At 43.6% G+C, this 27,345-nt stretch overlaps 1 pseudogene; it reads left to right on the plus strand.

Annotated features, from left to right (window-relative positions):
* LOC145537568 (MYND-type zinc finger-containing chromatin reader ZMYND8-like) lies at window positions 1-22,933 on the plus strand (annotated as a pseudogene).
* Window positions 22,934-27,345: the final 4,412 nt, after the last annotated feature.

Consider the following 27,345-nt stretch of genomic DNA (forward strand, 5'->3'; position numbering starts at 1 on the left):
ATGGAGGGTGAATGTCAAGCTTGGGACCTATCCTTTCTGGAAATAGGGAATAGGGAATAATATTTGCTTCCCTCGAGGATTACAGGAACACAGTTAGCTGACCACCACTTACTTCAAGAACACAAGATCTGACACCAAGAAATTTGCAAGAGCTAATCACATCCATCCCTCACCTTTCCTATACATAGCCTTTGCTGAAAGCTTTGAGGGAGTTTTTTTTTTTTCTTTTTTCCATTGCCTTAGGCTTTTATTCTTTTTTAATACAAGCATTTAAAATTATGAACACTTCTAGACATGCATCTCATGAATTCTGATACACTGTGTTTTTATTATCACTGAGTTAAAATATTTTCTAATTTTTCTTTTTATTTTTTACCTCTTTTTTAAAATTTATATCAATTGGAGGCTAATTACTTTACAATATTGTAGTGGCTTTTGCCATGCATTCACATGTAACAGCCCTGGGTGTACATGCATTCCCCATCCCGACCCTCCCACCTCCCTCCCCACCCCATCCCTCAGAGTCATTCACCCCAGTGCACCAGCCCTGAGCACCCTCTCTCATGCATCGAACCTGGGCTGCCGATCTATTTCACATACTATACATGTTTCAATGCTGTTCTCTCAAATCATCCCACTCTCACTTTTTCCCACAGAGTCCAGCAGTCTGTTCTTTACATCTGTGTCTCTTTTTCTGTCTAACATATAGGGTCATCATTACCATCTTTCTAAATTTCATATATATGCATTAATATACTGTATTGGTATTTTATCTTTCTGGCTTACTTCGCTCTGTATAATAGGCTCCAGTTTCATCCACCTCATTAGAACTGATTCCAATGCATTCTTTTTAATGGCTGAGTAAAATTCCATTGTGTGCATGGGTCAGAGCCTGCTTCTCCATTTGTCTGCTGATGGACATCTAGGTTGCTTCCATGTGCTAGCTATTGCAAACACTGCTTTGAATAACATTGGGGTACATAAGTCTCTTTCGGTTCTGGATTCCTCAGTGTGTATGTCCAGCAGTGGGATTGCTGGGTCATATGGCAATTCTATTCACAGTTTTTTAAGGAATCTTCAGGTTTCCTTTTCACTGGGTGCTCTGGACCTTTCGGTGAGAAAGGAGCTGTAGTTGGGTGTCACCTAGGCTGTCTAACCAAAGCACTCCTTGCTGGGTTGCCCATTTGGTTAGGTCATTGAGTGACGTGGATGAACTATGCAGTCCATATCTTTCTTGGGTTCTTCCAGGCAGCTAGTCTAGCTCCTCGATTTGTTATTGTCAATAAGGATTTACGGAGGACTTCCTATCCCCCCTGCACTGTGCAAAGATTGCCCTGGAAGGTTGAAAGTGTTACCAAACCCATTGTCCAGGGGAAGAAACTGAGGCTCAGAGAGGTAGTTCACCCATTCAGGGTCACACAACTAATAGAAGCAGAGGAGTAGGATCTGAATTCACCTCCTTTGGGCTCCAGCATCCAAGCAAATGTGGTCATGCTTGTCATTCTTGGGTCCGACCTTTAGTTGCCAACTGCACCAGCCCTGAGATCCAGAAATCAAACCAGATTTGGTTTTTAGATTCTTTCCCTTTGAGCCCTGGCGGAGGTGGATATAGTTCACTCCTGATCCTGCTGGGCTGTTTGTGGCTCTTACCCTTTTACGATTTTCTCTTCCATGATCCCACTCATGGTAACCATTGCTCTAGAATGAAGACAATACAGAGTTGATGGGGATTTCCTCTTTTCAAACTTGTAGGGTAACGGATTATTTACCTACAGATGGATGACAGTCACTACTGGTAGTAGGAAACATAAACAGGTTAAATGAAATTATTGTTAGAAATAGACTTTTCCCCATTTTTGCTTGTATATGTAGGAAACTCCTGTTGTTTGTTCTGTTTTCCTTTTGTTTGAGACATGGAAATGGGTGCCTTTCCTCTGGACTCAGTTACAAGTAGAGAAACAGTAGAAGCACAATGGTTGTTGACTCTGCTTCTGGGCAGGGAGCCAGATGGGGGCTGGGCAGCTGGATGACCTGGAGACAGTGCTCCCCCAACCGAAATGGGCCAGTAGTTCTCAGCCCCAGCCAGCGTTGAAGCCCTGTGACCCAGAATGGCCAGGTCTTCTGCTCTTTCAGGCAAGCCTAAAATCGTTATTTCTGTGTGAAACTTCCAGATTTCTGAATTGGCCAGCACATTCTAAGTTATAAGCAACAAATAACGAAAGATTGGAAAGCATTGGGTCAAATCATTGCTTCCTAAATAACACGTCTGCTCGCCCCACGTTGCTCTTGGGCTGTGAGTTTGCGTTCCCTGCTTTAAGGCTTGGCTTATTTCTTTGAGTCCTGGACACAAAGAGTAAAGATTTAATGCTTTTGGAATATGTGGGAAGAGCCCAAGTGGTGATTCAAGAACCCATGTCTCTGGTCTCGCCTCTCTGTCTTGGTTTTCTTTGTGTCCCAGGACAAGGCATTTCTCAGGTCCTCTTTTATTTCTAATCTGTAAAATGGAAGCACCAGCTGGAATCAAGATGGCTGGGAGAAATATCAATAACCTCAGGTATGCAGATGACACCACCCTTATGCCAGAAAGTGAGGAAGAACTAAAAAGCCTCTTGATGAAAGTGAAAGAGCAGAGTGAAAATGTTGGCTTAAAGCTCAACATTCAGAAAACTAAGATCATTGTATCCGGTCACATCACTTCATGGCAAATAAATGAGGAAACAGTGGCTGACTTTATATTTCTGGGCTCCAAAATCACTGCAGATGCTGACTGCAACCATGTCATTAAAAGACGCTTACTCCATGCAAGGAAAGTTATGACGAAGCTAGACAGCATGTTAAAAAACAAAGACATTACTTTGTCAACAAAGGTCCGTCTAGTCAAGGTTATGGCTTTTCCAGTTGTCATGTGTGAATGTGAGAGTTGGACTATAAAGAAAGCTGAGAGCTGAAGAATTGATGCTTTTGAACTGTGGTGTTGGAGAAGACTCTTGAGTGTCCCTTGGACTGCAAGGAGATCCAAACAGTCCATTCTAAAGGAGATCAGTCCTGGGTGTTCATTGGAAGGACTGCTGTTGTAGCTGAAACTCTAATACTTTGGCCACCTGATGCGAAGAGCTGACTCATTAGAAAAGACCCTGCTGCTGGGAAAGATTGAGGGCAGGAGGAGAAGGGGACAACAGAGAATGAGATGGTTGGATGGCATCACTGACTCAACGGAGATGAGTTTGGGTGGACTCCGGGAGATGGTGGTGGACAGGGAGGCCTTGTGTGCTGCCATTCATGTGGTCGCAAAGAGTCAGACAAGACTGAGCGACTGAACTCTACTGAACTGAAAATTGATCAGTTTTAACAAATCCTGTGTAGTGTTCCCTTTCATCCCTCCCATTCTATCTTTCCCAGTTGTTACCTATGCTGCCAAGATTGAGCTCTGTATAAATTAGATATTCACGTGGTTTGGTCTGATGTCATTTTTGAATGTCAGTAACTGAAACACTCTCCAGGCAAGTTTGATTTGTCACCTGTATTCACCTGCAACTTAAGTCTACTGCTAACACCACCAGGCCAGTGTGACGCAATGTGATTTTTTTTTTTTTAATTTCAGCATTGAGCATGTTAAATATTTGTGGATTTCTGGCCCTGCTCCATTTTCTGTGAGTATGCTACATCCTGTTTTCTTTCTTTTTTTTTAACGTAGGCATAAATGAAATCTCAGAAGATGTTTACATGACTGTCGAGCCCAGCGATTCCAGGGATATTGAGAAGTCAGATGGTAGCGGAAGTGACCCTATCAGTGATGAAGAACAGAGGTCCAAGAATGAGCCAGAAGATGCTGAAAACACAGAGTTGTTTCAGATGGAAAAAGAGCCATCTGTTGTAAAAAAAAAAAAGTCCAAATTGTCGAATCCAGTAGAGATGGAAGAGGAGCTGAAAGCACGTCACCAGCCAGTGAGAAAGTGGACTCAAGATCAGTCAAAGAGAAGATGAGGCATCAGCTTGAGAAGGACTTTTCAGACAAAGCAAAACCCTTTCCTCATCCCACAAAGGATAATCTGAAGGGAAAAGGTGAGACTGACTCCCCAAGAGTGCATTTGGGCCTGGATTCTGATTCAGAGAGCGCATTTGTCATAGATTTAAGAGAAGACCTTTCTGCGCTGGAGGGTTGAAAACCTAGGAAGGTACCCAAAGAAACATCTCCCAAGCAGGAGGGTAAGTGACTGTATCAGTTTCTGGTTTCTTGATTTGGTTTTTGAATGTCACATTGCCATTTATACTATGACATGTCATGTCACCCTCAGACATCATGAAGTGTGCACAACAAAGCTTTGGTTAGCTCCAAGTCATCTAGCTAGTTACTGATCATGAAAAGGACTTGAGCTGGGCCTGCCTACCTTTAACCTTCTTGATACCCAATGTGGTTGATTTTGAGCACAGGAGAAGAAGTCTCTTAGAAAGTAACAGTTGCTTCCAGCAGTCAGGTTATTTTGAACCTAAGCAGTTTCCTTTCCAATATGTTCACTTTCATGTCTCAAGTGGTTATCGATGCTAAGACATTGGACAGGTCTGAAATTGATAAAAGCGTTCAGTTCAAAGACCTTGATAAGTTTATTCTCCCTTACCTCCCCTCACACTGCCCAGGCATCTCAAAATACATTTTCTTACTAGAGTATAAGGCTTTCTGGGTGAGCTGCACCAGACTGCTGAGTTCTTCTTTAGGTCTGTAGAAATCCAAGGAGCATTATATGATGCGTACCTGAGCCCATTTTCTGCCATATTTGCATTTAGCTGACATGGGCCCCAGGCCTCTCAATCTTGGCACTAGTGAAATTTTATGCTGGACAGTTCCTTGTCCTGTTTATTGAAGGATGCTTAGCAGTATCCCTGGCCTTTACCAACTGGATGTCAGTAGAATCTACCCAGTGGAGGACTTCAAAAGTGTGTTGAAAAAGCTAAATCTCACCTAGTTGTGAACTGCTGCCTGAGTCTTAGCAGTTCTCCCTTTACTGCTGTTAGGGACTGAACCAGCAGTGGCTTCTTTCAAGCTTGCCACACCCCAAGCATGTTGGCAAAGCCTGCAGTGGAACATCAGTTCAGTTCAGTTCAGTCGCTCATTCGAGTCTGACTCTTTATGACCCCATGAATTGCAGTACGCCAGGACTCTCTGTCCATCACCAACTTCCAGAGTCTACCCAAGCAAATGTCCATCGAATCGGTAATGCCATCCAACCGTCTCATCCTCTGGTGTCCCCTTCTCGTTCCGCCCCTAATCCTACCCAGCATTAGGGTCTTTTCCATGAGGTGGCCAAAGTATTGGAGTTTCAGCTTCAAAATCAGACCTTCCAATGAACACCCAGGGTTGATCTCTTTCAGGATGGATTGATTGGATCTCCTTACAGTCCACGAGAATCTCAAGAGTCTTCTCCAACACCACAGTTCAAAAGCATCAATTCTGCAGCGCTCAGCTTTCTTCACCGTTCAACTCTCACATCCATACATGACCACTGGAAGAACGATAGCCTTGACTAGACGGACTTTTGTAGGCAAAGTAATGTCTCTGTTTTTAAATATGCTATCTAGGTTGGCAATAACCTTCCTTCCAAGGAGTAAGCGTCTTTTAATTTCATGGCTGCAATCACCATCAACAGTGATTTTGGAGCCCCCCAAAATAAAGTCTGACACTGTTTCCCCATCTATTTCCCATGAAGTGATGAGACCAGATGCCATGATCTTAGTTTTCTGAACGTTGACTTTCAAGCCAACTTTTTCACTCTCCTCTTTCAACTTCATCAAGAGGCTATTTAGTTTTTCTTCACTTTCTGCCTTAAGGGTGGTGTCATCCGCATATCTGAGGTTATTGATATTTCTCCCGGCAATCTTGATTCCAGCTTGTGTTTCTTCCAGCCCAGCGTTTCTCATGATGTACTCTGCATATAAGTTAAATAAACAGGGGGACAATATACAGCCTTGACGTACTCCTTTTCATATTTGGAACCAGTCTGTTGTTCCACATCCAGTTCTAACTGTTGCTTCCTGACCTGCATACAGATTTCTCAAGAGACAGGTCAGATGGTCTGGTATTCCCATCTCTTTCAGAATTTTCCACAGTTTATTGTGATCCACACTGTCAAAGGCTTTGGCATAGTCAATAAAGCAGAAATAGATGTTTTTCTGGAACTCTCTTGCTTTTTCGATGATCCAGCAGATATTGGCGATTTGATCTCTGGTTCCTCTGCCTTTTCTAAAACCAGCTTGAACATCTGAAAGTTCACTGTTCACGTATAGCTGAAGCCTGGCTTGAAGAATTTTGAGCATTACTTTACTAGCGTGTGAGATGAGTGCAATTGTGCAGTAATTTGAGCATTCTTTGGCATTGCCTTTCTTTGGGATTGGAACGAAAACTGACCTTTTCCAGTCCTGTGGCCACTGCTGAGTTTTCCAAATTTGCTGGCATATTGAATGCAGTACTTTCACAGCATCACCTTTGAGGATTTGAAATAGCTCAACTGGAATTGCATCACCTCCACTAGCTTTGTTTCTAGTGATGCTTTCTAAGGCCCACTTGACTTCACATTCCAGGATGTCTGGCTCTAGGTGAGTGATCATATCATCGTGATTATCTGGGTCGTGAAGATCTTTTTTGTTCAGTTCTTCTGTGTATTCTTGCCACCGCTTCTTAATATCTTCCGCTTCTTTTAGGTCCATACCAGTGGATCATAGGAATGATTTAAAAGATATTTAGCCCATTGGTGAAGCAGTCAGTGAATTTCTCAGCTGGCTTGGCAAGTGGGTGTTGATATGCCCAAGAAAGATAAGAATTAATTAAGGGCCCAGGAAAAACGTGGCCTAAGAACAAATTGGAGACTGTAGCCATAAAAACTCTTGTACTTTGTGAGTTACATACACGGATAGCCAGGTGTAATTATGAAGCTCAGTGGTAAAGAATCTGCCTGCCAATGCAAGAGATGCAAATTTGATCCTTGGATTGGGAAGATCCCCAGGGGAAGGAAATGACAACCTACTCCAGTAGTCTTCCCTGGAGAATTCCATGGACAGAGGAGTGTTGTGGTCTATATAGTCCATGGAATGACAAAAGAGCTGGACACGACTTAGTGACAAAACAGACAATGGGCAGCTTCTGACAGGACCCATCTTCTCAGTTCTGTGTCCCCTGGGGTATTCTTAATCTCACTGCTTAAAGCAGGAGGGGGGATGGGTTTTGAGCTTTTACCCTCTGTGTTTGTATCATTGTGAACTGTTGCTGAACCTCAGTTCCTGGAATTCATTGAAAGAGGATGGAATATCTCTCAGTGATATGGGGCAGGAAGAGAGAGAGCAGTTGAGTCAGTCAGGAAGGATGGATCACCACCTCATCCCTTAAAATTATGAGTGGCATCTGAAACATCCAATTCTGTGTGGATTGGGGTTTGAGGGAGCACTTCTGATGCTGCAGAAAGCAATGGGAGTAGCATTTTGCAATAAAGTTTGTGGAATTGTTGGGTCCCAGATGGCAGTGTTCCTATGAGTGACAGATTTATACTATTCCTTTCTTTCTGAAGTACATTGTTTGTTTAGTTGTGGGTTTTTTCACTGCTTCCAGAAAGGATTTCAGATATACCGATAAAATGGAAATCAAGACACCGAGAAAAATGAACATGAAATAGTGAGAGATGTAGGGAAAGTTTGTATACAGAAATAACTATGTCAGCCTTCAGAATTAGCAAAGTCACTCTTCGTTTTGGGCCCTGAGCTTCCTGCAGTTGAAGTGAAAAGGCGAAAAAACATATGAGTACTTTAAGAGAGCTCATGCCCCCCCTCCAAATAGACAGCCCTCCAGGTGATAAAATGAAGCTGAGCTGTTCCTCTCACTGGTGTCGGAAGGAAGTTTCTCTAGGATCCTCTGAACGTGGTGGGAATTTTATGCAAAGGATGATTCTGAAACAAGAAGTCAGTTAGAGGAACTTCACAGAAGTTGAAATCCAGAGCCACCTGAGGATGATTTCGGTCTTGAAGAATTGGCTTCATGTCAGACTCTGCAGTTGAGCATCTTTTCAAAGGTGTGCTTTCACTTACGTGTTTATTAAGTGACTGGTGTTTTGAAGAGTGCTTGGTGACCTCCAAGTGATCTTCAGTTAGGAGTGGAGCTTATACAGAGAAACTGAATCCTCAGATCGAAAGATGGCTTTTCTAGCTAGAGATCCCAGAGCAGAGGCTAAGGGAGCTCGCTTCAGGACCTTGACTCCACGTACAGGTGTCATATCAGTCGTTGCCATCCTTCTCTTAAAAAGTCCTTTTTTAATGTACAAGACTGTAACCTAGGCCTGATATAAGTAGGCTAGTTGGGTGGGGTCGCCTTTGGAGTGTTGACCTTTAAGAAATTCATTTCTTTTTGAAACAGCAGGTGAGTATATACTCCCAAAGTTTTAGGACAAATGGAATTTTCCATGGCCCTTCCTCTCCCTCCCCACCGCCTGAGTAAACCTTGCATATCCTTTAGAAATTAAAACGTTTAGTGTATAAATGAAAACTCCCCAGAAGTGTGTCAAGCCTGGAAAGTTTTCAGATTGCATACTCCTGCTTTGTTGTTGTTTGTTTGTTTGTTTTTTAATTTGGAAAAGAGCTCTAATGGGACTCTTTCAGAGCAGTTACCACTCTGCTCAAAGCCAGTTGTTTGCTTTGGCAAGACAAGAGACAGAAAGGACCTTTTTGTGGTTGCCCTTTGCCCAAGGAGGTATCAGACTAGCTAATCCACAAGGACAGTATATTTTTTAATCACATGGCAGAAAAGAGAGGCGCAAATGTTGCTTTTGCTTTTGCAAGTTAGAAGCCTTGCCTGTGGCATCTCTGCCTTTTACAAGGGGCAAGCTCAAAGCCACTTCTGCCCCTGCAAGGGGAAGGGGTAGAGGCTGTGACCGATATCTGAAAGGTTGTCCTGGGAAAGGATGGGGGCAACCTCATTCTAGGTAAAGATCTTCTCCCAGCCCCACCCTGTGTTCTGGCCCAGGACTTTGGCTGAATTCTTCCCCGGAGGAGCAAGAGGAACAGTCAGTTGTGTAACCACCAAGACCCCCTCCCCCCTTCCCCCTCGGGTGGAAAAGTCAGCCTGTCAGCACTCTTTTCCTTTCACACTCCTTGGTTTTCCTAGAATGACAGTTAAATGAAAATGTCCCCTAGAATAGTCAAGAACTCACGTCTTTTCTGGGTGAAAGAAATCTAAAAATGACAGGCATGGAGTCATGCAGTGGAAGCATGCTGAGCCCCTCAAAAAGGGTGTTGTCATTAAGGGCTTCCTTGGTGGCTCAGATAATAAAGAATCTGCATGCAATCCTGGAGGCCCAGGTTTCTTTCCCTGGGTTAGTTAGATCCCCTGGAGAAGGAAATAGCAACCCAGTCCAGTATTCTGGCCTGGGAAATCCCATGGACAGAGGAGCCTGGAGGGCTACAGTCCATGAGGTTGCAAAAGAGTTGGACACGACTGAGGGACCTCACTTTCAGTCCTTATTGAACCCAGTTTGATGTCCAGGCACATTGTCTGAGATCAAGGATGCTGACTTGCATCCGTGTTTTTTTGTGTGAACCCGAGGGAATCCTCTCTGGGGATGCATGTTCATCTCTCCAGTGCCTGGGGCCCCTGCCCAACAGCACCATCTGCACGGTTACGGCCCAGCCACCACCACCACCGCCACCAGCAGCACGAGAAACCCGGTGAAAAAGCAGAGGCCAGTTTTACCGAAGGAGACTGCCCTGGTCATGCAACAGGTTGTGCGGACCTCATCAAGTAAGTTTCAAACGTCCTCCCAAAAGAGGCACATGCAGAAGATGCAGCACCAGCAGAAGTCACAGCAAAGCCAGCAGCAGCAGCCTCAGTCTTCCAAGAGGACGAGATATCAGAACAGACAGGCTGTGAAATATACCGAGCTTCCCTACTCTGCACTCCATGGTACCAGCTCTTTTTTTGCCACATGGACAGGAGAAAAATAGTCCTTGTTTTATTTGTTTAGTTCCCCTTGGTTGCCTGGCCACTGTATCCTAGAGGCCTGACACGTTCCATTTGGCATTATTATTAAAAATTAATTTGCAGCTTGCTGTTTTACTTTTCTTTTTTCTTTTCTCATTTTACAGACAGTGCATACATGTCTTCTTAGAACGAAGTGAAATGGATACCTAGACACACAAAAATCTATTGTCTTGATTGAATTCATATTTCATTCTCCACCCTTTCTCAGAGGTATTGTTAACCATAAGATCTTTTTTCTAATTCATGTGTGTGTATGTATTTCTGTATAAGTTGGCTTAAAGCTCAACATTCAGAAAACTAAGATCATGGCATCCGGTCGCATCACTTCACGGCAAGTGGATGGGGAAAGAGTGGAAACAGTGGCTGACTCAAATTTTCTGGGCTCCAAAATCACTGCAGATGCTGATTGCAGCCATGAAATTTAAAGATGCTTACTCCTTGAAAGGAAAGTTATGACCAAGCTTGACAGCATATTAAAAAGCAGAGACTTCACTTTGTCAGCAGAGGTCAGTCTAGTCAAGGCTATGGTTTCTCCAGTGGACATGTATGGATGTGAGAATTGGGATATCAAGAGGGCTGAGAACAGAAGAATTTAATCTTTTGAGCTGTAGTGTTGGAGAAGACACTTAAGAGGCCCTTGGACTGCAGGAGATCCGACCAGTCCATCCTAAAGAAGATCAGTCCTGGGCGTACATTGGAAGGACTGATGCTGAAGCTGAAAGTCCAATACTCTGGCCACTGGATGCAAAGAGCTGACTCATTTGCAAGGTCCTGGTGCTGGGAAGGATTGAAGGCAGGAGGAGAAGGGGACGGCGGAGGATGAGATGGTTGGATGGCATCACCAACTCAACGGACATGGGTTTGGGTGGACTTCGGGAGTTGGTGATGGACAGGGAGGCCTGGCATGCTGCAGTTCATGGAGTCACAGAGCGTTGGTCATGACTGAGGGGCTGAATGGAACTGAAGTCTCTTATGTGTGAACCTTCAAGTTACGAATTTTGAAAGACGTGAATGTTTGCATGTTTAATGCTGTAAGTTAGTTCACCTCCCTGGTGTACATTGTCACCCGCACACATCCTCTACAAGTCGTTGTGCTTTGTGCGCTTTACTGTACAGAGCGCACTATTACAGTATCTTTATTTCAAGCCCAGGATGTCCATAAGCAAGCATAAAAGCAGCAGTGATGTACCTGGTATTGTACTATCTAGCTGATTTTGTGAGTTGGTTGCTTAGGCTAACTTTGTTGGACTTCTACAAAGAAATTGGACTTATGACCATGCTCTAGGAATGGGACTTGTTCATAGGTAGGTCACTTACTGTCCTATTTATTTTGAAAATCTGGTCTTTTTCACTTTAAATGGCTTTTACTGGAGCATCTCTTAGAAAAGATGGACCACTTGTATTTGTTTTTTTGTTTGTTTAAGCAGAATTTCTCATGAATTTGAATTAATCCACTGACAACCATCTGGGGGAGGCCAGTAGAGACCAGGCTTCCCACTCTTTGACACAGCAGATGACATTAACCGTATCATGATAGCTGGAGCTTCCGAGCCCTGTTGACAGCAAACACCCAGTTGCACTTTATAAGTCTTTCTGTCTCCATACAGATCTGCAGGCTGAGGATTGAGATACAAAGGGGAAGCCAGAATTGAAAGAGACACGTATACCCCAGTGTTCATTGCAGCCCTGTTCATAATAGCCAGGATAGGGAAGCAACCTAGATGTCAATGAGCAGACGAATGGATAGGAAAGCCGTGGTACAAATACACAATGGAATATTACTCAGCCATTAAAAAGATTACATTTAAATCAGATCTAATGAGGTGGATGAAACTGGAGCCTATTATACAGAGTAAAGTAAGCCAGGAATAAAAACACAAATACAGCATACTAATGCATATATATGATTCAGAAAGATGGTAATTATAACCCTAAATGCGAGACAGAAAGGGAAAGAGACACAATGGTATAGAACAGTATTTTAGACTCTTTGGGAGAGGACAAGTGTGGGATGATTTGGGAGAATGGAATTGAAACATGTATATTATCACATGCAAAATTAATCGCCAGTCCATTTTTGATGCATGAGACAGGGTGCTCGGGGCTGGTGCACTGGGATGACCCAGAGGGATGGGATGGGAAGTGAGGTGTGGGGAGGGTTCAGGATGGGGAACACATGTACACCGTGGCAGATTCATGTCTATGTATGACAAAACCACTAAAATATTGCAAAATAATTAGACTCCAAATAAAATAAATAAATTTATATTTAAAAAATAAAAAGATAATAATGGAGAATTTGAACAAGAAATAAATATATAACTGTATGGGGAAAAAAAAATCTCCAGTGGCTGCACCAACAGGAGCTCTTGGGCATGAAATACAACTTGGGTAAATGCTGCTCACCTGGCCTCCACTGACAAAGGTTCTGGACAGGAACTTCTTGGCATGTCTAGAGTTAGGCCCAAATGTACACTGAGTCAAAAGTAGGCCAGGCCGCCTTACCACTCTTAGGGAGAATACAGAATCCTAGGACGTCTAACCTGGAGAAACCAGGTATGAAGCAGGAGCTGGCAGAAACCCGTTTTCCTCTCTTCCAAATACCAACATCAGCAACAAATTCATCACAACAGCTGTGGTAGCTTCTCCTGCTTGTGAGCTCTGACCTGTTGTAAAATTGCGAGAAGTCTCAGTAGCCTGAGCAGTTGGATAATTGTCCTGTCAGCCCAGTGATCAGTCCTGATGCCCTGTCTGGAAAATTAGATCTGCTGCCACTAAACACATCAAAAAGGAAATATACCCAAGTTATAGCTCCAGCTCTGCTCATCTTAGCTGTGTGCCTCAGTTTCCTCATCTGTGAAATGGGTATTATAGGAGTATACACCTCCTTAAGGTTGGAGTAAGGATTAAAAGAGTTCATGTTTATAAAGTCTTTACAACAGTGCTTACAGATCATAGGTACTCTGTATTTGATAGAGAAACAAGCTTATACAAATGATAAATTTCAAAGTGAATTGAGTGGACATTTTTCAGAGGTTTTTTGTGAGTACTTCCTGCAGAATCACCGCAGGGCCCCATTTTCAGTATCCTCAGGACCTGACGTTCATGATCATGCTGACATTCATGGTCAGCCTGGTGGATGCCCATTCTACAGATGAAGACATTGGAGCTCAGGGAAGCTGGGTGAGTCTCTGAACGGGCTCATATGACCAGGGCATCCCCGACCCAAGGATTCACACCTGTTAGGATTCACCTTTGGACCTGGTGTAAATGAGCCCATGGCTTGGGATGGGCGATGAAGTCGGTATCCTCTCCCATCCCCTCCTCTGGCAGAGCTGACCAAGGCAGAGATGCGGCAGAGCCTAGAACAGGAGCAGGACCAGCTCATTGCTGAGGTGAAGAAGCAACTGCAGCTGGAGAAGCAGCAGGCAGCGGCGGAGACCAAGAGGAAGCTGTGGTGTACCAACTGCAAGAAGGAGGCCGTTTTCTACTGCTTCGGAATACCAGCTACTCTGACTACCCCTGCCAGAAGGCCCACTTGCCCGAGCACATGAAGTCTTGCACCCGGTCAGGTGGGACTTAGGAGTGTCCCCTGGCCCCAACTGTGGTGGACGGGCCCTTGGCTCCTCCTGGATCACAGGGCACTTGCCACGCTCACTCACCACAAGTGACTGCTACATACACGAGAGTAGCAGGCAGACACATAGCCAAGTCTCCAGGCACCATTGTCTCCACCCTCCAGTTTACTTGGCGGCATTCACTTGTGTGAATGGAGCTTGTAATGACAGCCCAGATGACTTTAGCTTCATGTGGTTTGCTGTGGTTCTCTGCTGGGGGCAATATTTGTCTCTGCCCAAAGCAATGTGGGCACCCCTGGTAGCTAAGATAGTAAAGAAACTGCCTGCAATGCAGGAGACCTGGGTTCGTTCCCTGGGTCGAGAAGATCCCTTGAAGGAGGAAATGGCAACACTGGCAACACACTCCAGTATTCTTGCCTGGAAAAGGCCACAGACAGAGGAGCCTGGCAGGCTACATTTTATGGGGTTGCAAAGCGTCGGACATGACTGAGTGACTAAGCAGACACACACACACACACACACACACGCACACACACAAATCAAACGCATGTTCTACCCCATTCTACATTACACAATGTACAATTACAAGCCAGCCCCCACCATGGAGCCCATCTTGGACTCAAGGCTATAACAATCATTAGTTCTTACTTGAAGGACAAAGTACTGCTTTGGAACTAATCTGTCTTTTAAATCTCTTTCCAAATCACGGCAAGCAGATCCCAGGCCAGGAACTCTAGCTGGAGACACCACCTAGTAAGACTTGATTAATAATATGTATTAGTAATATTTTATACTTAGTGCTCATTTATGGCCAATACTAGATTTCTGTATTTAGAAGTAGAAGTCTCCACTTCAAAGAATATATTTAAATACAAATAACATAAATAATGTGACAAGTAAATGTGTCAGTGGATTGCTAAATTTTTCAAGGGTGGTAGATAAATGACCCAAGTTTGAGAAGCTCTAGGCAGGGGTTCATAAGCTTTTTTTTATGAAGGTCTAGAGAATAAAAGTTTTAGGATTTGTGGTCCATGTGGTCTGTGAAAACCTCTCAACTATGCTGTAACAGGGTGATAGCAAGTGCATGGGGGTGTACACTCGTCTAAATTAGGAAATTATGAAATTGGAAGAGTCATACTGTTTTCTTCACGAACATGCTTATATTTCCAGAATGATTTAATAAAACTTAAATCAGTTCAGGTCAGTTCAGTCACTCTGTCATGTCCGACTCTTTGTGACCCCTAGAACCACAACACGCCAGGCCTCCCTGTCGTTCAGCAACTCCCAGAGTTTACCCAAACTCTGCTGGATGGCGGTGATGTCATCCAGCCACCTCATCTCCTGTTGTCCCCTTCTGCTCCTGCTCCCAATTATTCCAGCATTAGGGTCTTTTCTGGTGAGTCAATCGTTCATATCAGGTGGCCAAAGAATTGGAGTTTCAGCTACAACATCAGTACTTTCAGTGAACACCCAGGGCTGATCTTTAGGATGGACTGGTTGGATCTCCTTGCAGTCCAAGGGACTGTCAAGAGCCTTCTCCAACACCACAGTTCTAAAGCATCAATTCTTCGGGGCTCAGGTTTCTTCACAGTCCAACTCTCCCATTCATTCATGACTACTGGAAAAAACATAGCCTTGGCTAGATGGACTTTGGTTGGTAAAGTTATGTCTCTGCTTTTTAATATGCCATCTAGGTTCATCATAAATTTCCTTCCAAGGAATAAGTGACTTTTAATTTCATGGTGGCAATCACAATCTTCAGTGATTTTGGAGCTCCACAAAAAAAAGTCTGACACTGTTTCCCCATCCATTCCCTATGAAGTGATGGGACCAGTTGCCGTGATCTCAGTTTTCTGAATGTTGAGCTTTCAGCCAACCTTTTCACTCTTCTCTCTCACTCTTAAAAATGAACATATCTTCACACACAGTCTGGAATTCCTGTGTCTGGGAAGACTTCGATCCAGCTATTCAGTGCCCACACTGTAACCTGGGTGGAGCTGGTTGGCATGTCTTAACACATGGTGGCTTGCACAGAGCAGGGTTCCCCGCAGTCCTGGAAACTACTATGCTCGGTGTATATGTGACTTCTGTCCCATTCTGCACTCAACTACCACCCCTCAGCAGGAAGTAGACCCCGAGGTGAACACGGAAACATTAGATAAGTTATCCCAGGGCACCTCCTCTGAAACTCAGGCAGCCCCCCTGGAAACCAGAGCCTTGAAAGCGAAGGGGATGACAGCTGAGAAATGCAAGGACAGTGACTTGGTGAGTATCCATCGCACACACCTAGAGCCAAGCAGAATCTCAGAGGAGCCCACTCCCAATGGCATGGTGATTCCCGTGATGTGGGAAGTTGTCTGTCTTCAGTCTGCATGTAGAGGTGACAGAGTCTCTGCAGGGCTTCTTCTCCCCAGGTGTGTGTTGAGGGCAAGTGTTGTCTAGTAGAACTTTCTGTGATGATGGGAATGTTCTACATCCCCTCTGCCCATTGTGAGAACCTCCGACCAGCCTCATGTGGCACTTGAACTATGCGCACTTGAACTGGGGCTAGTGTGACCAAAACCTGGATTTCAGGTTAATTAAATTAAATTAATTTAATGATAATTAATGTAGATACAATAGCCATGGGTGGCTGGTGACTGTCATATTGGACATAGACATCAAATTTCTTATTTTCCCAGGGGTGCCATATGGATTGCATGCAGACATTATTTTAGAGGACACACTGGTCATTTTTTACATTTGTAGTCATTATGATTTTAATTCATGTGTATCAGGGAAAAACATCAATTCATCCCAGAAGTCAGACCTCTTTGACTTCATTGATATCATTGACTAGGAAGAGGTTATTGTGGAATAAAAGTGAATTGATATAATATGATTTAATATATAGGCAGCCTTCTCTATCCATGGAGTTCTCACGTGTACATGCAACTAACCAAAATTCCATCTGTGTTTGGTTGAATACGTAAATGTGAAACCGTTGGATACAAAGGCATACTTTTATTCATCCTTCTAGGCCATTTTATATAAGGAACTTGCACGTCCTTGGATTTTAGTATCCTTGGGAGGTCCTGGAACCATTCCACCTTGGGTCCTAGGGGGTGGCTGTACATCCTTTGGGGATAGGGTAGAAATCCAGAAAGTGGAATAGGTCAGAGAGGGGGGAGTTGACAAACAGTGTTTTTGAAGCTGAGTCTCTAGTGTTGAGTAAGGGGCCTCCCTAGTTCTGTGTCCAGGGAGATGGAGCAGAAAAGGGCACAGGGCTTAGGCCACACTGAATGACCTGGCCTTCCCTCCCTGAGCATGTCAGGCAGAGGGCGTGAAGGTGTTGTTGGGGCCGTGATGAGCACCCCCATGGATCCCTGGGCTTCCCTGGGGTGGGGTAAGGGGGAGGCCCTGTTTAACACAGTGCCTTGGCTCCATCTGTCTCTTTCTGTGTTTCTAGATCCTTGACCTCTCTGGGTCCAGGGAAATACCCTCTCCTTTCTCTTATGCTCCAAGCTAGACTCTGGTACGTGGCCCCCTGAGGTTTTTATGTACTCTCATGTTCCACATGGGCAGAGGGGAGCCATCTCCTCCAGGGGAGTCTGAAGGGTTCAGGGAAGTGGTTTGCAAACTGTGGTTCCTTAGTGATCTTTGAGGGAACTCTGGGCTGGTCAGTAGATGTGAGGGATGGCTGGGCATGCAGCTTTGAGGCCTTTCTCCAAGTCGAGAAGTTACCTTATTTGTGTGAGTGTTTTTTTTTTTTTTTTGCTGTGTTTTGTTTGATTTTTCAGTTCTGAGTCAAAGACAGAGAGAGTTTCTATTGTTGAATTGAGGTGAGGTAGAAGATACATTTGGTTTGGACAGTTCTTCTGCCCTCAGAAATGACCATAGTAAATTAAACTGTGTGAACCTGTACCTGAGGTACCAGCACCCACATTCCATGGAGGCCTTCAGAGGAGAAAAGCATTTCTACGGAAGTGATCTTTCTGTAGAAATTTTTCCTCTCGAGGAATAAGCTGGCAGGCTGTTTTGGGTAAATTATCTGGCACTAACTTTTCTAGTTCTCTTGTATGGAGTTTGAGCTGTGTTTTTTAGGCTTTCCTCTGCACCCTCTCAAATAAGTTTTAGGGCATTCTAAAATGGTTCATTCTCAGTGAGAAAAGTTCTGCTTCTTTCAGGGTCCTTCATCTCCAGGGTCTTTCTCTCTCCCAGATTATTCTCTTCAGCTGAAAACCAAATTTTCTTTATTAGTTGGTTTCTGCATATTGAGTACTTAGAGTAAGAAATGATGTATCTTGTTAGGGTGGCTGGAGGTTTCCCAGTGGCACTGGAAGCGGGGTTTAGGAGACAAGATGGGAGAGTGGCATGAGCTGATTATAGGGGGAATACGAACATGGATAGGCCTGGAAGTATGGCGGAACCACCTGTCAATTCCCTTCTCACTCTCACTAGGGTCTTGTGACTGCATCTGGAGGACACGTTGAGTTTGGAGCTGAGTGTCTTCCTCATCCCTTCTTCTAGCTTCTCTTTTTAACAATGGCAGAGCAGACTTGTGACTTCAACAGCATCACAGTACCCACCTCAAGTTTTCTGCTACAGTTGGGTTTTCATTATGTTGATTTGTAGAGTTGCCATCTGTGTATGGCAGGTATTATGATTTCCTGCTTTTGGTGTTAATAGAAGAGTTTCTGTTTGACTTAAATGGAATGTGAGTTTAGAAACACCAGCTGAACCATAAGTAGGAGGACTTTGGTTGTGTCAAGGCCGTGGAGGTGGTTGGCCGGGGGGAGGGTTCAAGTTGGGAAAACACTGCTGCAGGCAGGGAGCCCTGTTGGGGATTTGGAGCAGCCAAGTGGTGTCATCCACATGGGAAGATGAGGATTGGTGATGCTGTGGGGTACGGAATCTGGTGTGACAAGGAGGCTTGCATGTACAAACGTGGTTGGGAGATACAGCATCTCCCAGTTGTGAGGTGGATGAGGTGTTTCTTAGCCCAGGGGTTGTTGGACCACCAGTCTTTATCAGAACTGCTGTTGTCAGATGAAAGCAGCCAGAGATGGCACATAAAGAGATGTTCCTGTGCTGCAGTGAACTCGCACTTGGGAAAGCAGGCATTGTGCTGGATTTGGCCTGTGGACCATCAATGGTTGACCCCCCGACCTGAAGGACCCTAGTGTGTGAGAGGATAGAAAGGAAGGGTGGAGAGAGGAGGTAAGGGTCTAGAGACGCTGGTGAGTTGGTGCAGAGGCTAGAGTGGGGAGAAGAACATCTCAGGGAGCCTGATGACTAGGGGGAAGGGAGGGAAGGAGCCCAAATTGTCACCATTTATTAGGGAGTGTTTTAGGATTATTCTAGAGTGTGAGCTGAGCTGGAGGTTCCTGGAGGACTCATCAGAACTGTGAGCTCACGCCTGTTCATTTCCCCCTGTTTGCACTCCACAGCCATCTGGCTGAAGGCTTATATCAAAGTAGACAGACCAGCTCATTTTCTCATTCCTCATATGCATCACGACTTCTGTTAGTGCTCACTGCTTGCTGACAGTGTAGGTGGAAGCTGGAGGAAAGCTGAGCATTACAAACATGGAGGTTCCTGTACTCTTTATCAAGTTCTGGAATCAGGCTGGTTAAGATGAGGGTCTAGTTGAGAGAAAGAAAGGTTAAATAGGAGATAGGAACTTCCTTGGGGTGTCCATATGCCTCTCCTGTTCACTTGTCTCCTCATCTTAAGATTTTAAAGTGATGCATGCATATCAAGTTGACCCTTGAACAACATGGGTTTGGCCTGTGCAGGTCCAAGTCTGAGTGGATTTATTTTCCTGTAATGAATACAGTTCTACACAATCTGTAGCTGGTTGAATCTGTGGATGTGGATATGGAGGGCTGACCATGAGATTAAGTTTCCATGGAATCTGGTGTCCATGTTGGGTCGTGGAATGAATCCCCTGTACCATCCCTGATATGACGGAATGTGTGTAGTCAGAGAAAATAAAATCATACAGGGAAAAACAATTCCTCGTCCCAGTCTTCAGGGCTATTTTTTGCACCCTGTACTTATTTATAGTTAACTTGTTTCCTCATATTTCTGTTTCTTGACTTTATCTAGACATTGTGTGTTGACTTCTCACTTTAGAAGATGAGAATCGGGGTCACTTACTACTTCTCTTCTCCCCTCTCTCCCAGACCATTCTGTCACTGTTTGACGTGCTCTATGGGCTTCCTTGCTCCAATACAACACTTATTCCTTAGTCCTTGTTCTCCCAGCTGGAGGAAACTGTCTCTGGACCCCTCTCTTGGTGCACATTTCCTCCCTCACCTCTCCTCCACTGTCATTTTCAGACTTTTCCATCTTCCTGCTCTGATTTCCCCTCACCAAGGTGGAGAGAACTTGTGCATTCTATTCTATAACTGCAGTTCTCCGTCTCAGTTCTGGCTGGTGGCTGAGTCATAAACGTTGCCAGATGACCATCTGTGTGTCCATCATTATGGTCGTGCTGTTTGTCTCAGAGTCAACTAGTGCACTGTGATTACATTTCCATCTCTATATATCCTTACTTTTCCCTGGGTGTTTTTGTCCCCATTCACCGCTCTCATATCTTCAACCATTTCCCTGCCAAATTCTTCGCCATAACAGTTGTTTTCTTGAGACACTTTTCATGTCACACATTCTGGGCTCTTCCATTTCAAATAAGTATGTGTCTGTGTCCTACCATCATGGCTGAGATGTGGTCCACTGAAATCTCACCTGTGGTTCCTTCCTCAACTCTTCTCACTCCATGCACCTCCATAATACTCTTTCCTGATCTGTCATCAGCCTTGGCAATAGATTCATGATTATATTTACCCTAAATAATCTAGGTTCCTTCGATGCAGCCTTGGCACTTAAGTGTGGTGGAGCCAGCACCTCCAGTTTCCCTGTAGGAACTAAGCTCTTGTCAGAGTGATTCTGAAGGAAATTTGCTTTCAAACTTCTGGGAATTTCTGGCTTTTACGTCATGGTATGCCTTATTTCCACCTGTAATCTCGTGCAGCGTCCAGAGATCTTAGTTCGTGGTTTAATATACATTTGTAAAAGCCTTAGTCTTCTATGAATGCCTCAAGTTGGAAAATGGCAACACTGACCCAGCAGTTCTCCAGTGCTAAGATCAGTAGCCTGTTGGACAGCAGGATATAGAGCTCGTGGGGTTGTACGGACTCGAGCTCTCTTCCATACTCTAGCCCTCAGCCAGTCTCTGAGGTTGCCTTGCTGTCTCTTCAGTTAGCAACAGGTGTGACAAATCACCTGCCTCTGCCCCCAAACATCACAGAGCACCAGCCTCACCCAAACTACCCAGTGCAGAATTGGAAGTATGAACCAACTTCATGGCAACCAATGGGGATCTTTTCCCAGCAGGCAGTGTGCTCGTCTCTTGAGTGAATGTGTGTGTGTGTGTTTTCTTTGTGAGCATGCCTTTTCCTGAGTGATGGGTCTTGGCTTTGCCTGGTTTCTTCCTCGCTGTGCTCCTGATGGCCATTGGAAGCAGCAGTAGGAAATGAGAGAGCGAGGATGGATGGTCTGGCCTCTGTCTCTCTCTCTCTCTCTCTCCTGTTTTAATTTTATTCATTTATTTTTTGACCATGCTAAGCAGCTCATGAGATCTTAGTTCCCCAAGTAGGGATTGAACCTGCACCCTTGGTACTGAAAGCACCAGGTCCTAACCACTGAACTGCCAGGGAATCCTGATCTGGCTTCTTGAAGGGGCTTCCTCCTTGCTCTTTTCATGATGAGTCCTGGATTAACACCCATTTCCTCCGCAGTGACTGGCTGAATCAGCCAGCGTGCCCTGTCCTGTCCACAGGAGAGGTCAGGCTCTGCACTTACTCAGGTGGCCTGGCTCTGGGATGTGGCTTCTCTGCTAAGTAAGCCAAGCCCTGCTGCCTAGCTGTCTCTGTCTTCAGCAGAGCTAGGGAGATTCGATGTGACTTGAGTACATTGTTGTCAGTTTCCGTGTCGAGATGACCAGCTCCATCACCCACCTTCCAGAGGACTAACAATGTAGGTGTCACGAGTAGAGAAGAATGTTTAAGAAGGGGTGGATTTGGATTCAAGAACCCTAAGAGAGCTCCACCATGGACCCCAGCTCTGCCCACCACAGTAGCGCTCCCTTTGGGCCATAGATGCAAGTGATGAGCATGTGTTCTCTCCTGAGTGAATATGTGACTTGGGAGATCCTTATCACTGTCTTTGCTGCTTCTCTTTCAGAACCAGAGCTCAGAACCACACACATCCTGCCTATCACTAGGCGAAAATAAGAGTACTTTCCCTTCTAGGTGATGATCTGGTCCCTTGTTCCCCCACTCTGATTCTGTCTCTAAGTTTGACAGTCGACTTCTTGTGTTCAAATATTATCATCCCACCTCAAGAATTAAAAAAAAAAAGTTTTGTCCCAATCTGTCTGAACTTGGTAAATGATCTAACATATCATGAGATCTTAGTGATGTGCTGGCAGGTCTCTCAGAGTCGGCCATCCCACAGAGCCTGCAGGCTGGGTGTCTCCCCACTGGACAGACACCTCATTTGGCTCTTCCTTCAGAGTCCTCACATCTTACTCATCCATGATGTAGCTCCTTATGGTGCACATGTCCTTGAAACTCCCTTAGCCCTTACTGTGGGTCTTTCATCCTTCTGTTGACCCATTAGCTTGTCCATACTGGGAGCCAAGTGGGGTTAACCATTAAGCCCAGGTGGGCTTAACCATTGTGGTCCTCACTCCTTTTCCTTTGGCTGGTTGAGGTATAATTCTGCTTTCAAGTTGCCTATACAGTGATGAAACAAACTCCATTAACAGAATTAAGTAGATTGAACACCAAATCTCAGTGCTTTTCTTGGTACCCAAGGTTAAATATAACAAGAGCCTAGGGTTCTTTGTGTCTACACATGCAGTAAGAGTGTCTGGTCCCAATTACTGCATAAGAAACCTCTTTCTCAATACGTTAGTACGTTTCCCCACTCATCTTTATTTTCTCTGAGCACGAAGCCCTTCTGTTTTTCCAACCAGCTCTTGTTAAATCCTTAAAGACCCAAAAATTCAGGTCAGTAAATGGTGACAGGATTTTTCCCCTGGGTGTTGTAGAGTTGGGAGGGGAAGGTGGCTTCCTGGGGAAGCAGGTGCAGATCAAGTAGAAGGGGATGGGCAGGAATGCTGAATCTCCCTTTCCCCTTGGCTTTCCCCCTCCCAGACCATTCCCAGAGCAGTAAATCCACTTGCTGGAGCGGCAGGGAGGAGAAGCGAGGCTCCGCCCACTCTGAGCAGAACACTGGTACCAGTTCAAAGAGCCTCATCCTGAAAGAGTCCCACCTGGACACGTTCTGTACCTAGGGACATGCTAGGACACAAGCCACCCACTCCATGGAGGGAAACAACCCAGACACCTGGGAAATCAGAAACGACAAAGAAACATGAGACGGAGGACTGCCACCCTCTGACTTGGCCTCTGCAACTGGCATGGAGGGCAGGGCACATTATTTCATGTCTTGCCTTACCCTTGACTGAGGACTCTTCCACCCACATGAAATCTCTGCTTTAGATGTAAATAATATACAATTTGTGACCGTCATCAAGCCTAGAGTAACTTCCCCTTTTCACACTTCTCCTAACTTTAACTTATTTTTAAAAAAAAAAGAGATAGAGAGAGAAAGAGAAAGAGAAAAACAAAACTAAACAAAAGACACATCCAACAACAAAAGGAATGTTTGGATGCTGGAGAAAGGATGGTCACCCAGCCAGTCTGTCACAGGGGTACAGAGAGGGCACAGGGGTTGTTTTACGGTGCACAGCTCCTCCTCTGTGACACCCTGTGAGCTGTTTCCATTTGTACGTCTGTACACAGCACATTGGGATCAAGAATTTCCAGCACAGAATTTAGTGCTGCTATGGACACATCACATGCACCCACTGGCCCCTTTCAAGTACTATGTTACCATGTTTTCAATGGGAAGCTCTCTGGACCAAAAGGGCACATAGATGTGCTCATTAATCTGATGTGATTTCCAGGATGACTCTACTCCAATAAAAGGGACAAACGAAAAAAATCCATATCTTTGTTTACATATGATTAACTAGAAACAACCCTGCTCACCTCAGTTTGCAGAAGAGAAGACCGTAGAAGCCATTCAAGTCCGAAGCTCCAAAACAGAGATTTTCTTTACTTTGTGGTTCCTTTAAAGATACTCAAACCTTCTTGGTAAGAGATGGCCATGCCTCATAGAAGTGAAAAGTCAAAGGCAAGACACACGTGGAGGACATTTGAGCCTGAGATGAAGCATGTATGTGATATTTATACAATGGAATTTTAGGTTTTTATGTCAGTGTGAAACGAAGGCAGTTTGAGGGGAAGCAGGACACCACTCTGCCGTTACACTCCGTATGCTGTAGTACCATTTTGTATGTATGTTCAAGAAGCATTGAACAAAGCAAAAAGGTGATGTATGTATAGGATAAAAATTAATTGTACGATATCATTCCAGTACATTCTGTTGTACATTTTAGTCTTGTTTTCTTTCTTTTCATTATTGATAGGATGCGAACTGTACAGTTTCCAGCTAGTTACTCATAATAGAAAATAAATAGAAAAGAGAGTACTAGAAGAAAACAAGAAAGAACATTTGTCAATTGCAGTTGTCAAAAGATACAAAAACCTAGCCTTATTTGTGAAGCATAATTGCTTTTCACATACGGAAGTATTTTTTTCACAATTGTTTTGCATAACATTTGTATTAAACTTAAATATCTTGTCTGATGAGGGTGTTTCTTTGTGACTGAACCAGTGGATTCACGAGGTATGTTCTTATGGGTTCTCCTCACCCACTATTTTTTTCAGAATCTTCACCTTTTTTTTTTTTTTTTTAAATAAATTTATTTTAGTTGGGGTCTAATTACTTTACAATATTGTAGTAGTTTTTACCATATATTGACATGAATCAGCCGTGGGTTTACATGTGTTCCCCTTCCTGGACCCCCGTCCCGCCTCCTTCCCCATCCCATTACTCTGGGTTATCCCATTACCCCAGCCCTGAGCATTTTATCTCATGCATCGAACATGGAATGGTGTTCTGTTTCACATATGATATTATACATGTTTCAATGCTATTCTCCCAGAACGTCCCACCCTCACTTTCTCCCTCAGAGTCCATAAGACTGTTCTATGCATCTGTGTCTCTTATTCTGTCTCGCATATAGGGTTATCATTACCATCTTTCAAATTCCATATATATGCATTAGTATACTGCAATTGTTTCTTTCTTTCTGGCTTCCTTCACTCTGTATAATGGGCTCCAGTTTCATCCATCTCAATAGAACCTATTCAAATGTATTTTTTAATGGCTGAGTAATATTCCATTGTGTATATGTACCACAGCTTCCTTATCCATTCGTCTGCTGATGGACATCTAGGTTGCTTCCATGTCCTGGCTATTGTAAACAGTGCTACGATGAACACTGAGGTACACGTGTCTCTTTCAATTCTGGTTTCCTCGGTGTGTATGCCCAGCAGTGGGATTGCTGGATCATATGGCAGTTCTATTCCAAGTTTTTTAAGGAATCTCCACACTGTTATCCATAGTGGCTGTACTAGTTTGCATTCCCACCAAAAGTGTAAGAGCGTTCCCATTTCTCCATACCCTCTCCAGCATTTATTGCTTGTAGACTTTTGGAGAGCAGCCATTCTGACTGGTGTGAAATGGTACCTCATTGTGGTTTTGATTTGCATTTCTCTAATAATGAGTGATGTTGAGCATCTTTTCATGCGTTTGTTAGCAATCTGCATGTCTTCTTTGGAGAAATATCTGTTTCATTCTTTGGCCCATTTTTTGATTGGGTCGTTATTTTTCTGGAATTCAGCTGCAGGAGGTGCTTGCATATTTTTGAGATTAATTCTTTGTCTGTTGCTTCATTTGCTATGATTTTCTCCCATTCTGAAGGCTGTCTTTTCACCTTGCTTATAGTTTCCTTTGTTGTGCAAAAGCTTTTCATTTTAATTGGGTCCCATTTGTTTATTTTTTGCTTTAATTTCCAATATTCTTGGAGGTGGGTCATGGAGGATCCTGCTGTGATTTATATCGGAGAGTGTTGTGCCTATGTTTTCCTCTAGGAGTTTTATAGTTTCCTGTCTTACATTTAGATCTTTAATCCATTTTGAGTTTATTTCTGTGTATGGTGTTAGGAAGTGTTCTAGTTTCATTCTTTTACAAGTGGTTGACCAGTTTTCCCAGCACCACTAGTTAAAGAGGTTGTCTTTTCTCCATTGTATATTCTTGACTCCTTTGTCAAAGATAAGGTGTCCATAGGTGTGTGGGTTTATCTCTGGGCTTTCTATTTTGTTCCATTTATCTATATTTCTATCTTTGTGCCAGTACCGTACTCTCTTGATGACTGTGACTTTGTAGTAGAGCCTGAAGTCAGTCAGGTTGATTCCTTCAGTTCTATTCTTCTTTCTCAAGATTGCTTTGGCTATTCGAAGTTTCTTATATATCCATACAAATTATGAAATGATGTGTTCCAGTTCTGTGAAAAATACCATTGGTAGCTTGATAGGGATTGCATTGAATCTATAGATTCCTTTGGGTAGTATATTCATTTTCAGTATATTAATTCTTCCAATCTGTGAATATGGTATATTTCTCCATCTCTTTGTGTCCACTTTGATTTCTTTCATCAGTGTTGTATAGTGTTCTATATATAAGTCTTTTGTTTCTTTAGGTATATATATTTCTAAGTATTTTATTCTTTTTGTTGAAATGGTGAATGGTATTGTTTCCTTAATTTCTGTTTCTGTTTTCTCATTATTGGAGTATAGGAATGCAAGGGATTTCTCTGTGTTAATTTTATATCCTGCAACTTTACTATGTTCATTCATTAGCTCTAGTAATTTTCTGGTAGAATCTTTAGGGTTTTCTATGTAGAGGATCATGTCATCTGCAATCAGTGAGAGTTTTACTTCTTCTTTTCCTATCTGTATTCCTTTTATTTCTTTTTCCGCTCTGATTGTTGTGGCCAAAACTTCCAAAAATATGTTGAATAGTAGTGGTGAAAGTGGGCATCCTTGCCTTGTTCCTGACTTTAGCGGAAATGCTTTCAATTTTTCACCATTGAGGATAATGTTTGCTGTGGGTTTGTCATATATAGCTTTTATTATGTTGAGGTATGTTCCTTCTATTCCTGCTTTCTGGAGGGTTTTTATTATAAATGGATGTGGAATTTTGTCAAAGGCTTTTTCTGCATCTATTGAGATAATCATATGGTTTTTATCTTTCAATTTGTTAATGTGGTGTATTACATTGATTGATTTGTGGATGTTAAAGAAACATTGCATCCCTGGGATAAAGCCCACTTTGTCATGATGTATGATCTTTTTAATACGATGTTGGATTCTGTTTGTAGAATTTTATTAAGGATTTCTGCATCTATGTTCATCAGTGATATTGGCCTGTAGTTTTCTTTTTTGTGGCATCTTTGTCTGGTTTTGGAATTAGGGTGATGGTGGCCTCATAGAATGAGTTTGGAAGTTTACCATCTTATGCAATTTTCTGGAAGAGATTGAGTAGAATAGGTGTTAGCTCTTGTCTAAATTTTTGGTAGAATTCTGCTGTGAAGCCGTCTGGTCGTTGGCTTTTGTTTGCTGGAAGATTTCTGATTACAGTTTCAATTTCCGTGCTTGTGATGGGTCTGTTAAGATCTTCTACTTCTTCCTGGTTCAGTTTTGGAAAGTTATACTTTTCAAGAATTTGTCCATT

This window comes from Giraffa tippelskirchi, chromosome Y (assembly GCF_054371585.1).
Source record: "Giraffa tippelskirchi isolate mGirTip1 chromosome Y, T2T-mGirTip1v1.2.pri, whole genome shotgun sequence".
Classification (NCBI taxonomy): domain Eukaryota; kingdom Metazoa; phylum Chordata; class Mammalia; order Artiodactyla; family Giraffidae; genus Giraffa; species Giraffa tippelskirchi.